Source organism: Scylla paramamosain, chromosome 33 (assembly GCF_035594125.1).
Source record: "Scylla paramamosain isolate STU-SP2022 chromosome 33, ASM3559412v1, whole genome shotgun sequence".
Taxonomy (NCBI): Eukaryota; Metazoa; Arthropoda; class Malacostraca; order Decapoda; family Portunidae; genus Scylla; species Scylla paramamosain.
The window spans coordinates 9,310,148-9,324,867 of record NC_087183.1 but is presented as its reverse complement, the minus strand read 5'-3'; the positions used below and the strand labels follow the sequence as shown (position 1 = coordinate 9,324,867).

At 41.7% G+C, this 14,720-nt stretch overlaps 1 protein-coding gene and 1 long non-coding RNA gene across 18 annotated transcripts in view; one reads left to right on the top strand and one right to left on the bottom strand.

The window, feature by feature from the left end:
- Window positions 1–14,720, bottom strand: part of LOC135089638 (uncharacterized) — a 77,069-nt gene that overhangs the window by 21,018 nt on the left and 41,331 nt on the right. The gene's annotated exons all lie outside the window — the stretch shown is intronic.
- The window catches only part of LOC135089635 (restin homolog), a 167,070-nt gene that overhangs the window by 117,839 nt on the left and 34,511 nt on the right, over window positions 1–14,720 (top strand). The window lies entirely within an intron of this gene.

Genomic DNA, 14,720 nt, shown 5'->3' with positions numbered 1-14,720 from the left:
ACACAACATAGAGTTTAAGTTACTGCGAGTTCAATTCTGGTTTTAGGTGGTTCGCTGGTAGGAGTGGCGCTTTCTGGTAGTCTCAGGTGGCGCCTTGTGACGTTATTGCTGCTGCATCATGAATCAATAACACAGAAATATCGTTACGAAGTCCAGAGTCACGGTTGTTTTGTTGGTTGGAGAGGCAGTGCTTTCTCTCGTTCTCAGTGGGTGTTCTTTTCTTGTCGCTGCTGTGGTACAAGTCAATAGATAGTGAAATTGAAAGAAACCTTATCACCATTACCAAATTTAACCGTTCCATTGCGATTCGTAACGGTTCGTAGCACCAAAAGCAATATATGGTATTTTTATAAGCATCTACAATAAAAAATGGGACAATAAAAGGATACAGTATGCAATATCAAGCCAGTACAATGTTTGGAGGTGGTTGTAGAGGAAGAAAAGACGTCTCCGAGTGGTTAGTAATCAATGAAAGGTGTGCCGAATAACAATGAAAGGATTAAAAGTTCACAAGGTAATACGTACACGCTCTTCAGAGACTTGGATAGTTTAGACGACAGCAGCACAGCAATTAGATCAAGTGACACGTGTGGTCTGCCTATTAAAAAGAAACATGTCCGCCTTCACATCTTGCTTGATCACTCACACTGCTGCCACTGATGCATTCCCTCGACTCCCTCAGGCAATACTCGCTCCTTTGATCGTTTCAGTGAAGGTGAGGGAGCAGGTGCAGGTGTTAGAGGGAAGGAGGTGAGAGCGGCATTAAATTAGCTATTAACCTTGACCTCCTCTCGTAACCCTAACCCTCCCGAGTCACTTCTCTAAACACACATAAACAGGCGGCAACAGAGGGGCTTGTGAGGCGAGCAGTCTGAGCTGTACTTGTCTCTGGGCTGTTCTGCGGTGATGTAAACAGCTCGCTTTCCTCTGACAGTTGAGGTGTGGGAGGCATAATACTTTGCATTCATGAGAGGATGTGAGTTTGGGGCTAAAATCCATGATAAACAGAAGAGTCAGAACACGTGTGGCTGATTAATTGATGATCTGTGTGGTGAGTTTAGAAGTACAAGTAAAGCAAAATATACAGTCAGGACGCGTGTATCGGGAGAGTTAATGGTTTATAAAGTGAAACTGAGACCATCAAAAACAAACGATAAAAAAGAAATGTATATCAGTGTGATTGATGGTGTAAGTGCAGGTTTTTTTTTTTTTCTAGCGAGCTCTTGTTGTTTTAAGTGGGTTTAAATTTCCCCTTGTTATGTATAATGAGTTTTGTTACCTCAATTAATTTTAAGATTCATCTGATTTATTTATTTTTTCTTCCATTTATTATTTGCGAGGTATTTTTTAAGTCTTTCTTTGTGTTCTTTAGTGAGCTGTATTGCTTTTAAGTGCATTTTAAGCCATTTATTCTGATTTGTGATATTTTTTATATGGAGAACGTCCTTGAGGCTCTCTGATCGATGTCGTTCAGTGTGTATTGAGCGGCACGTTGTGGTGTGGCAGATGTACAGTGTGTGGGGTCAGTGAACGCTGATTTAACCCTTTTACAGTTGTGTTACAGCTTTGCAAACACTCAGAACTCTAAAAAAAAAAAAAAAAGTATAAATGGATACACTCACACACTGAGAAAAAAAGAAAGAATACGTAGTTAATTTTGTCTTTTTGAGGCTGCAGAGATATTAAGGGACAGTAATTTACGAGCACAAAAACTGTCTTTGCAATCCTGTCTCTTCCACTAGTACGTGTAGGATAGTTACACAAACAACTTAGTGAAGACCTCAATATTTGTTGCTATCTTTATATAACGTTATTAATGATTATGGGAGAAATTACGTATAAATGATATAGTTAAGGACTAGTAAGGACCTCATTGTTCGTGCATGTTTTCCTTTGTATTCATTTGCATAACGGTATTAGTGATTACGGGAGAAAATGTGTAGTAGCGAGTGTTCAGCCTTGGTAGTGAATCCGCAGCACGAAACACGCCAACACACCGCTTGTAGTGGACATAAGTGGCGCATTTCATTAAAGTAACTGGGCGCATTAATGGTGTGCAGTTACCAGAGAGAGAGAGAGAGAGAGAGAGAGAGAGAGAGAGAGAGAGAGAGAGAGAGAGAGACTTGTATATGGTGCTCAGGTTAACTTTCATAACTTTCTTTTATAGTACTTGTTTGTTAAGGCAGCGTGTGTGTGTTTGTATTTTTGTCTCGGGTACGTACGTGTTAGTGTTTCTACTGCTGTTGTTGTTGTTGTTGTTGTTGTTGTTGTCATTGGTTTGTGGTGGTGATGATAGTGAATGTACGTTTATAATGAATGTGTAATGTATACTTTATGTAGAGATGGCAGGAGGACAAGGGACATGTTGTGGTGAGGAGAGGAGAGAAGGATGGAAGTATGGGAACATGATAGGTTTAACTGCGGCGTTCTCCTCCTCCTCCTCCTCCTCCTCTTGCGGTCACCTTTGCCCCACTCTTCCATCAGCCTCCCCTCTGCGTTACTCAACATGCAATCACAGGCTTACTTTTTTGGCCATGATAACAATCCTTTCTCCTTCCCTCCTACCTTTCCCTCCTCTTCCTTTTCATCATCCATCCCATCTTCCCTTTCCTTCCCCCATCGTCTCTTCCTGTTACCTTTCTCTCCTCTTCCTTTCCATCATCCATCCCATCTCATTTACCTTCCTCCCTGCCTCCTCTTCTCTCCATCAGTACTTTCTCCTCCTTTTTTTCATTCTCTTCTCTCCTTTCCTCTCCTCTCTTTCTCTCTTCTTCTTTGTCTTCCTCTTTCCTCTCATTTTCTCTTTTTCGAACCTTCTCTCTTTTATCTTCCATCACACCTCTGTATTCTGCTACCTTCCTCCTCCTCCTCTTCCTCCTCTCCTCTTCACAGTGGCCTTCAGGAGCCGTGACCTGAGCCAGTCGCCTGAAACAAGTGACCCCTGGCGGACGGGTCACTGCTAGGGGGGAGTCCATAGGGGCGAGTTTCGTGCGCTCCTACCTGTTCTCTCACCTGGCCGTCGATTTCTAAGCAAATATACCTGCAGAAGTGACTCGCGATTTGTACTCACCCCCTGAAGCGCTTTGTGTGTGTGTGTGTGTGTGTGTGTGTGTGTGTGTGTGAAGTTTGATGGCCCTGAGTTATAAAGTAAGAAGGGGCTAGATCTTATTCTCATGGTCAATAAAAAGTAAATACGTATGTAAATAGTGAAAGAGAGACGTACATACCAGAAGTTAAGTTTAAATGAATGAATGTGAACTGTGCAGGTGTAATGAATGCTATTTTTCTTAATAAATACACAGTAAGAAAAGCAAAGCGTTTACCTAATAGCGCAGTTACAGTCTCTCATCACGACGATATTCAAAGGTCACATAGATTATCACTACATTTCTCATACATGTTTTTTTTTTTTTTTTTCTCACTGATACACTAGAATTTTTTTAATCTATCGCTAGAATCATGAAAACACCTCTGAAAACTTCTAACTTTCACTGGAGTCTATTAAAAGCTATGGAGATGATCATTACGATTCTCATGAGTGTTTTTTCCCCATCGATGCAGTAGAATCCTTGTTAATCTATCACTAGAATCATAAAAAAAAAAAAAAAAACACTCCTGGAAATCTTTATAACTTTCACTGGAGTGTGCTTAAAGTAGTGGAAGATAAGACGACTAAGAGTTTTAACCCTTTCGCTACTTACACACAATTTTACCTTTAATCAACAACTGTTTAGGTACACTTATTTTCGTACTAAATTCTTAATATTTTTGTAGTCTGAAAAAATGACAAAATTAACCCATTGTCTTTTTGTCTCCATGTCTTCTCTGCCTCCACGCAAACAATTCTCAACTTCGGGGGTTAATGAAGGATGGCCATAGCAGTAAAAGTGTTAAGAATACAGTACTGGGTCTCGTAGCGGCAGTGTATTCAGGAGGACTGGTAGTGGCAGGTGCAGGAAGGCGATCAGCTGATGCTTCCCTTCACCAAACACGTGGCCTGACTGACAACCTCTCCAGGCAGTAACTGTAGCTGTCACGTGTCTTCCTCCCTTCACCCTCTTCCCCTTCACCCTCTTTCCCCTTCACCCTCTTTCCCCTTCACCCTTCTCCCCTTCATCCTCCTCCCCTTCACCCCACGCCCTCCACCCCATGCCCTCCTCACCTACACACATGACTGGACTTGCATATCACCCCCGCAGCTGTTCACTCTCTTTAAGTCTGCGGTACGTAATTTCCATTAAATACAAGCTTGTGTACGTGTGTGTGTGTGTTTTATTAATCGCGTCTTTAGTCGTACAGGGAATAGCGCCTAAAGTTTTGGGTGTGCTGGTTAGGCTAAAGGCAAAACAGTGATTTTATAACCAGGAGCTGTACGTAAGAGTGTGGGATTGATGTCTTCATTAATTTTTGCATTTTTACTTTACACATTTCTTGATTATCCATTAACAGTCAGCTGCCTGAGTCAACATGTAATAATTTACTGTAAAAGAAAAGAAAAAAACTCTTGTAATGCATCTCGTTTTAATATTTTTCTGTAAATTTAATAGTATACTTACATTCCATTTTTGACATTCAATTTGAAATGTTTTTCTTATTCTAATGCTCTTTAGAAACGCCATCCATGATTACTTGCCATTTAATGTAAAACGTTTTTCCAAACAGTAACGCCATTTAAAAACATCATTACTTATCCTTTCTATTTATTACATCCTTTCTTTATCGTCTCATCTTTCCATTACGTTCATCACTCATTTCCACCATGCATTACTCCCTGTGTCCTCCTGCTCCCTCGCCGGCAGGAGGTGAGGCAGCACGCTGTGTGAGATACACGAGTACAAATGCCACGCGAGGCCTTGGCAGCAGGCACACGTAGGGCGGGAGGCACGAGTGGCCCACACGTACTTAATGAAACGTGGGCGTACATGCATAACCTTCTGCTGCTGCTAGGAGTGAAGTGTGTGTGTGTGTGTTCTTCCTTCTGTCTCCTTTCTCCTTTCGCCTTCAGGATATGTAATTACACACACACACACACACACACACACACACACACACACACACACACACACACAGAGAGAGAGAGAGAGAGAGAGAGAGAGAGAGAGAGAGAGAGAGAGAGAGAGAGAGAGAGAGAGAGAGAGAGAGAGAGAGAGAGAGAGAGAGAGAGAGAGAGGTGGAAGAAGAAATCACCACCCTAGTCTATATTTTTTTTGCACTATTAATTAATCATCATCTCTTCTCTCCCTTTGTATATGAAATGATAGAAGTCCAGATATTTTAGTGTCTTTTTTTTCTGATTCGTGTACTCGTTGAAACGTTTGTCCAATCTAATATAGTGATGAACTTTTTTCTAATCGTGGTTCTCTTTTAAAACATTTTCTTGGTCTTAGCGTTCTTTGAAATGAGTTTTGCCATGTTTTTTTTTTTTTTTTGCCATATTTTCGTTGTAAATTTTCTGTTATTTTTTTGTGCATTTAATTCCATCCCCTTTCCTTAAACCGTCTCTTTTCTCAGATTTATTTTTCTCATTCTCCTTAAATATTCTTCCACATCTGCCCTCTAATTTTTTTATTTCCCGGTACTTTTCCTCTCTTCATGCACATTTACTTTTCTCTCTTTTTCCCCCTACATTTTCCTCTTTCCCCTCTGTACATTCAATTTTCTCCCAGCTCACTAATGGTGTTCTTTATAAGGTTTGCAATTTTCACCTGAGTTTTAGCGTCTGTTGGGATTAATTCCAATTAAAGGTTTTGATTCCCTTTACTGTTACTGGACTGAAGTTGCAGCGTCCCTTTAACCTTTCTACGGGTCAGAGGCTAAAGGAAAAAATTCACGCTCGTGGTACATATATTTCTCCCCATACGTGTGTGTGTGTGTGTGTGTGTGTGTGTGTGTGTGTGTGTGTGTGTGTGTGTTGGTGGGGAGGAAGGGTACACCTAACTGCAATACCTATAATTTCAAGCGTGACATTCCATTACCTGTGCTGGCATAGAGAGCAGGAATTAAAGGAATGAATTGCATGCATTGTCAAGCTGGAGTGTCTCTTTGTTAAGGTGTGACGTTCTCTCCTCGGAATGAATGAGATTTGAAATACAAGCAGTGTTTATCATCTCGCAGGGAAGTTTCGGGTTTTAGTTTTGATTGAAATGTACATGAAACAAAGAGATCAGGGTATTTTCAATAATCTACATAAAAAAATTACTCTTGTTCTTCTAGTAATACGTTTTTTTTTCTACTCGTCGATTACTAACAATGAAAAACTTCCTTCTTTATTTATCTTATTAAAAAAAATAATATCGTTATCCAAAGGAGACTTTTTTCTTTAAAATACATAAATAATAGAAAATTATATATACGTGCTAGTCACAGTCTCGAAAGGGCCAACAGGTCTGCTGATGTATATATCTTCCTTTATGCTCATACTTGTGTTTATTCTTTCTAAACTCTCACGAAGGATAAAAATAAATGCGGCAAGGTCTGCACGTTCTGTCAGTGTGTGTGTGTGTGTGTGTGTGTGTGTGTGTGTGTGTGTGCAGACTGCGGGCCAAGATTACAGTGCCGGTGTGTGGTCGTGAGTCGTGAGTCGTGACACACAGCCCCGCAGCAACGCCCTGAGTAATAAAGCCCAAGATACGACCTGTGTTTATGGTCCCCTGGTGCATCGCCTGTGTGTGTGTGTGTGTGTGTGTGTGTGTGTGTGTGTGTGTGTGTGTGTGTGTGTGTTTTCGTGCCATTTATCTTTCTTTTCACTGCATTTATTTCTTTTATTCCCTTCCTTCATTCACCTCGTCGTTTTCTTTTTCATATTAAATCCTTCTCTCCTTCTAATATTTCTTGTTTTCCTTAATTTTTACTTACCTCCCTCTGCTCGCGTCACACGAGGAGTAAGGAAGACACCACACTTTAACATTTATCAGATTTAAGGGATATTTAAGCAGATATTCATGGCATTCTTACGGTATTTTTATTGTTTTCTTTCAAGCTTAAGTAGTTTTCTGTACATTGAAATCTTGTCCTTATGACTTATCACATTTAAAGATATTTCGTCTACCATAATTTTGTTTTCTTATACATATTTAATATTTGACACAACAATAAATACTCAACTACGCACAACTTAATTAATCAACTCACTAAAGTACATAATAATCACTAACACCACCTTCAACAACAAAAATATAAAAACAAACCAGATACGAACGATGAGAGAAAACCTAGACCATCATAAATTTGAATTATGTACTCGCTAACACATCCCTCCTCGGCACCTTCGTCAAAAGCACCAGCGTGAAGCATACCAATGAAGCTCCGACCCTGGAGGCCTCACTAACGCTGCCCAAATAAACAAACCGACTCGTGCCGCGCGTGACGACTCAGCGCAGCGTCCGGGGTAATGTTGCACTGACGGGCGGAATGCACGAGTAATGGGGGCCTGGTATTCGGCGGTGACCTTGCCTGACCTCTTGTTGTCATGCGTGAGTGTTGACCGTGACTAACCCTTCCACCATCATCACCACCACCACCATCGCCACAGCCTTCCATGGCCATCCCTCCCTCAGCCCCATCAGAGAGAGAGAGAGAGAGAGAGAGAGAGAGAGAGAGAGAGAGAGAGAGAGAGAGAACTGACCACACCAAAACAAAATACACATGCAAAAGTTTCCAGCTACCAAACAAAAATTCTACACACGAGTTGAATCACCAAATCAAAAGCATATACATACATACATACAAACAGACAGACAGACAGGCTGAAACAGGTAGAAACAGAAATAAATAACACGTATAACATAACGAAATCCTAACTTCATCATACTCGACATCAAAGAATGGAAGAAGGCAGACAGATAGATAGAAACAATAAAGCAACTGGGATAACAAACACAGCGTAACAAAATCCTCATCCCATTAAACTCAACATCAAAGAAAGAAAGAAAGTAAGAAAATAAGAAAGACGTCACGCACGCACACCTTTACGACAGAAGAGACCCTTTGACACGGAAGTAAAATTATATACCTGTCATAAAAACGTGCCAGGTGTGAGAAGGAACAGGTACAAACACACCTTGCTGCCACAGATCTAGCATGCTGGCCGTCACTCACACCAGACAGAGCAGGAGCGTGATCTGTGGCCACACATCAAAATAACTCCACCTTTTTCACTCTCTTCTCTCTTTTTCCTCTATTCGTTTTGTCACAGCATGCACAAAAAACTGAACAATTACTATAATGATAAGATAATCGCTGGCTTCCCGTCCATTCACCTTCTTCCTTTTATCTCCCTCATGATAACAACTTCCCCAGTCCCGTCCTTCCCTCTCCTCCCTTTCTCTCGCTCGTCCCCGGCAACTGAGCCTCGTTTGCTTGTGTGTGGCTGAAAGCGTCCCTCTTTCACCATCACGTCAGGAATGAGGAGGAGGAGGAGGAGGAGGCTTTAGAAGGGAAAGGTTCGGGAAGTTCAAGAGGTTATGTTTAATATTAATATCCCAAAATTATTCTCTTTCATTGCTACGCCATTTTTTTTTTTTTTTTCGTATTTACCTTGTCAGTTCTCAAGAGTAACAAAAAGCAAACAGGGAGAGGTTCAGAATGTGCAAAAAGTGTAGATGTTATGCTTCATGCTAATGCGACGAAACGGTTCTCTCTCTCTCTCTCTCTCTCTCTCTCTCTCTCTCTCTCTCTCTCTCTCTCTCTCTCTCTCTCTCTCTCTCTCTCTCTCTCTCTCTCTCTCTCTCTCTCTCTCTCTCTAATCACCCACAATCAGTTTTGGGGAGTAACACACACACACACACACAAAAAGAAAAAACAGGATTTAGTTCACAGTCTTGGTGCTTCTGAAACATCCAGTAGGTGGCGCAGAAGGAGGTGGTTCATGAAGCGAGGCAACGTCTGGTGTTGATTAGGTTATATTTATCTGCCCTCTTTACTTTTTTAATCCTTTCGTTGGCCTAACCGCGTGACTCTGACAGACAACCGTATAAATGCTGTATAATTTACGTTATACTTTTTCATTCTCAACATTTTTTCTACGCTTTTATTTATATATCATCTACGCCAACACTTTTTATCCCCTCATGCTTAAGTTTTTTTTCTTTGTGTTCCTATTTATATCCACGCCAACACTTTTTTTTTCCACCTCTCGCGGTTACTGAACGAAACATGCGAGGCTTTCTACATGTGTAAGTGTGGCAAGTGAACGAGGTGTGCGTCTGAAGGTTAAGCCCAAAGGGTGTATAAATTTAGGCTTCGGAATGTAAATAACCCGTGGGTGAAACGCATTCCAACAGGTGAGCAGGTAAAGGGACAATACCTGCATGTACCTGTGGAATGTGTGTACCTGTGCTCTTCCGGGTCCCTGTGGTTGTTGCTTGTGTCCTTGAACTCTTGCACGCACTGTACCTTCCGGATCCGAACCCTTATAAGTGGATTGTTTTTACACTTTGAAATTTGTTTTGTTCTGATGTAAACCTTATTCATTTTGTATTACACCACATTTAACTAAAATGGCGACTCCTCGTAGAATGCTAATGGTCCGTTAATATTAATTTTCGTAGAAGTGGCGGTTAAACGATATTTTATTTTTCATTTCTTTTTGTAATAACCAGACATTGCTTATGAATCTTACGAGCGTGTTTCAGTACTGTCTTGTCATCTCCGGTTATTTTTACATTATGAAATACATGTTGTTCCTGATCGATGATAATCAGAATTGATATGATAATCAGAATTGTGCTCCTTTCACACGGATCTCCCAAGCGTCTTAACAGCATTACCTCCTCATCCTCGTTCTCTTAATTAAACCCTTTCACTGCTATTTCACACATGACTCCTCATTGTCAAACCACGCCGGGACATTTAATTTCTTCTACAGCCGAAGTTAAAGATTCTACTCCATATACAATGGAAAACCTAATCTTTTAATGCATTTCCCTTTCTTGTAGGTTTTTTGTAAAGAGTTTATGCTGTACTTTTAGCGGTGAAAGAGTTAATCGAACTTCTTATGAAACTTACTTTGTGTATTGAAATATGTGGTGATATCTTAATAATCTTACCCATATTTGAGCGTGGACTCCCTTTCCTCTATCTTAATATGGTGACTTTTATGTTAACTCTCTTACTCGTCCCTTCCTCGTGCGGGAGTAAATAAAAACACCTTGATCATACAAGTTGTATCTCCCTCGGCATCAGACGTCAATGTGTTTTATCTCAGCTTTACATCTACGGAGTTATTTCCCACTTCCTGTATTGTCTGTAGTGTGGAAATAAAAATAAATAAATAAATAAATAAATAAATAAATAAAAAGTGAATAAGAAAAATGCGTCACTTGCTTTTGCCAAATTTTGCTTTACCGATCGTCTTTTATTTTGCATGTTTTTTTTTATTGTTTATTTGTGTATTTGTTCTTTTTCTTTGTTTGTTTCTTTCTTTTTTTCATTCTTTCTGTCTTCCTTCTTTTCTTTTTTTCTTTATTTCTCTTTGTCTTCCTATTTTCTTTTCTTTGCTAGCTAGTGTGCCTTCAGCTTTGGCGATTCCCTTCTCTCATTTCTTTACAGTATTTGAGGTTTTATAATTTATCATCCTAGCTCATTTGCTTTTCGGCAGGAGATAAGTGCACCGGTTCCTTTCATTCTATTTAGCTTAACATCTTACGTCCAATTCACTTTTTTTTTTTTTTTCTGGAGAGCGATGACGTGTTAGGCTTCATTTTTTTTTTTACCAGCGGTGGCTCAGGGCAGTCTTAAGCATCTCACAAGAAGATGCAGGAGAATCAGAACCACATTTTAAAACACCTGTAACCTAACCTAACCTAATCTAATCTTTACGTCGCACCTTCACTACATTCAAAAGGTTTTGATTGAAGTTACACGAGTTTTTAAAGGTGTTCTTATATTTCTAATGAGAGAGTGGCGACATTTCTACATTACTACCAGGGGAGACACTCTTGAGAACCCGGCTGACCATCTCTGTGGCCTTGGAAAATAGTCGTGGTGAGAAAGCAAAGCGTTTCTGAATACGGGCCTCGGTAAGACGCACTGGGCAAGGGTTCGCATGTCCCGAGCACGTGTAGGGTGTGGCAGAGTCGCCCCAGTGTCCCATCGCAGTCATTTGCAAGCCACCAGGAAGGTCTTAGGTAACCACAGTAAACAAAGGAGTCCCATCCGATGTCTACTGCACATATGTACCTGTCGCCCTTGCCTTATATGGAGGGCAGGTGGTGCGCTAGGAATGTTGACGGCCGGTGAGGAGGGAGAGGGTGAGTGAGGGTGAGGGAGGGTGGGAGATGTATGGGTGAGGGAGGGAGATGTTCCGGGGTCGGGGGTGTAGTAGACAAACCGCCGGTGCCTCCCTCCTCCCCGGGACATGACTGCGACCACCACCCACTGAAAACACTAGACGCTCGCCACCTGCCAGCACTAGTCACCTGGTGTTAAGTGTTATTATTTTTGCTTATTACTTTTATTTGATTCGAGAAAAAAAAAAAAAAATGTATGCCTTGCATCAAATTATTTCGCGTTTATAAAGTTATCGTTAGTAATAATTTCTATTCTGTTTCGACTTAATTTATGTTGAAGAATGGCGCCTTCCCTTATATAGCAAGTAAAGGTTATCACAGGCGTCGCATTTGAATTGATTTGTCACCGATGAAGACTACCAATTTTGTTGTCGATGATAATGATCTTTATTTTAGTGGTAATCATAATTCTGCTCTGACATGATGCATAACAAAAAAGAACATCACCTTCCTCAGTGTGAGAGTAAGAACTGTTATAAGCGTGGCGTATGTTTATTCCACGCCTAATAAAGACCACCACATCGACAATAAATACCAGTGCCTAGACAGGAAGCTCCTTGCGACTGCAATAACAAACAGAAGCAGAAACACAAAGACATGAGAAAAAAAAACTTGTCCCTGGCTTGTCTCTATTCAATGCTGAACACAAACAAAACCTCCTTTCCAGTGCCTCTTCATTTCTGGGAGTGTCTGTTGAGTCACACCAAATCACCGCGCATTGCTAGGGCGTCCCAAGCTACACCAGGCCGCTGCTCCCCACCTGCTGCTAGAGTCAAGGTCCAGCAGACGTGCATCACCTGTGGGTCTTCGGTGCGTACGCCTCAGCACCAAATGTTGAGCGTCACCTCGGGAAGGAGGGCGATAAATCAGCCAAACTTAGAGACGTAAAAACTCCCAGTTTGGGAAGAAATTAGACAGACCGCAAGTTAGGTACAAGTTAGGTGTCAGGAGAGTCCTCGTTGCTCAGACATCAACAAGGTGTGGATGTGATAAGGATCAGGGCGCCTTGGTGATGAGGGATGGCTGGGAATCGAGTGTGTTAAGCCACGTGATGGTGCAGACGGGCGGGCCCAAGATGGCTTTACAAACAGGTTATAAGGAAGAGATAAACGAGAGACGTCGGGGGTTAATGCGGACTTCTTCTGCTTATATTGTGGCTGATGCTCCTGCTGGCGGTGGTGATGTTGCCATGTAAGAACCAGGAGACCTTTGCAGCAGCTTCCTTGTTGTTGTTTTGACGGACGGGAATGTGACATGAGCCAAGTGCACGGGAACTTGATCTGAGAAGTCATGAGGAGTGAGTGAGAGGTGCCAAGAAGGGACAGCTGATTACAGTGATCATGAGGGAGACGTGGAAGGTCCAAGAAGGGAGAAGGAGGATTTGATTTGAGCGTGAGAGGGTGAGAGGGTCCAAGTGACATGAGAGGGTGACATGAGGGGGCCAACAGTGTGGTGCAACTTCCATTACATGCCAATTTAACACCTACCGAATTAGAGCGGAGATGTTGACATGCTCCTCCCTCCCCGCATGCATAGTAAACACTGACGCAACCTCCATTCTAAACGCAGACATCCACCACAGCCACCACCTCCACTTTCATCACCACCACCACCTCCAGCTCTACTCTTTTTCTTCTTTCCCCGATGACTAACACAAGATGATTTCCCAGTTTTCATTTATCTCGTCCTAATCGATGTGGTGGAGTAATGATTTTTTTTATTCTTATTGAGTGTTGAATATTCTTGTTGTTGTTTTCGTTGATGTGTCTGATATTGTAAACTACTACTACTACTACTACTACTACTACTAGAGCCCCCATTCATGCACACTCTCACGCAGGCCACAGTCTTGCCCTGATCTGGTGTAGGTGTGCCACGTCACATATAAACCTGCTCGGCTCCCTGGCGCCAAACCTGCTGGTAGGTTCGCCAACCCTTCCTCGAGGGGGGGTTGGTTTTTGGCAGGCGCTGGGAGGAGGAGGAGGAGGAGAGAGGAGGATCATTAGTTATTTTATTTGTTTTGTTTTTTCTTTTCCTAATTTTGTGTTGAAATGTCTCGTTACCTTATATTTTTAGTGGTGGTAACAATAATTCGGTAATGACGCAAAGACGTAGCGATTCCAGTCTTTATGTATTATCTTAGACCTGTGCGGAATAAAACACATTTATGCTAATCCTAAAAAAAAAAAAAATCAGTCTGCACTTTGACATGCACTGCGAGACCGGACATTGACTTGCAAAACTACGTTCCCATTTTTAACCGGACACAGACACGGAAAGGAATCGAATACTTAACTACCCGAACAAAAGACGAACGATCCTCTTTCACCTGATGGACGGCCCCGCCACTCTGCCAGCCTCCATAAAACAGGGCGTAGGTCAGCGGTTCTCTCTCTCTTCTGCAGCCACAACCCGTAGCCCTCACATCACAAGTAGCCACCGGACAAGGTTGTTAAGAGACCGTGTTACGATGTCTTGAGAGGTTACAATCTGAGAAGTGCAGCCTTTTAGTACTGGCTATCTTGGGTGGAACAACCACAGGAAGGTAGGCAGAGAGGCATAATGGCTGACAGACGGACGAAAACAGAGACATACAAACAGAGAAACAAACATATGGAAAGATAGACACCAACACAAAGAGATAGACACAAAGAGATAGAAAGACAGACAGGCACACAGATATACACAGATGGTCAGAGACGGACTCGAATGGACAAAGAAACGGGCGTAAACAGACAGAATGACAGACACTAACAGACAGAAAAGTAAACACAAGCAGGCAGACATTGAAAAATGCAAATATTCTGCATACAGTTAAGATTTACAAATAACACCCATTCATTATTAATTATTTTACAAGATTATAATATTAATACATAGCTCATTTACTTACGTATATGTTATGTTACCTGCCTTGCTTTTATGTAGAAGTTGGGCAGTTTTTTTCTTTTCCAATTTCCTTGTTTAAAACTCTGAGACAACCACCTGTCCTGTTTTCCTTTCCCCTTCCTTTATGCGATTTCTTTTCAAGCAAACTCTTTCGGAAGTTGGAGACATCGAGACCCGTTTGAAGCTCCGGAATTACATTGAAACAGAACTTCTTTCTTCTCGAGATTGTCCTAGAGAGGAAGAAACTGTCTGGGCTGCTTTTAAGTTTATTTTTAGCCAGTCTTGTGATAGATGTGGTGAGTGAGAGACATGTGTACAGATAGGACGGAGAGGCCATCGCCGAGTGACAAGACAGGGAAAATGACAGATAAAAGAAATGTTTCAGACAAATGAGAGAGAGAGAGAGAGAGAGAGAGAGAGAGAGAGAGAGAGAGAGAGAGAGAGAGAGAGAGAGAGAGAGAGTGTGTGTGTGTGTTTCATGCTTTTTGTGTGTGTACTTTCGTTTTCTCCCTACCCTTCACGTGCATCCGTTTGCTCGTTTCC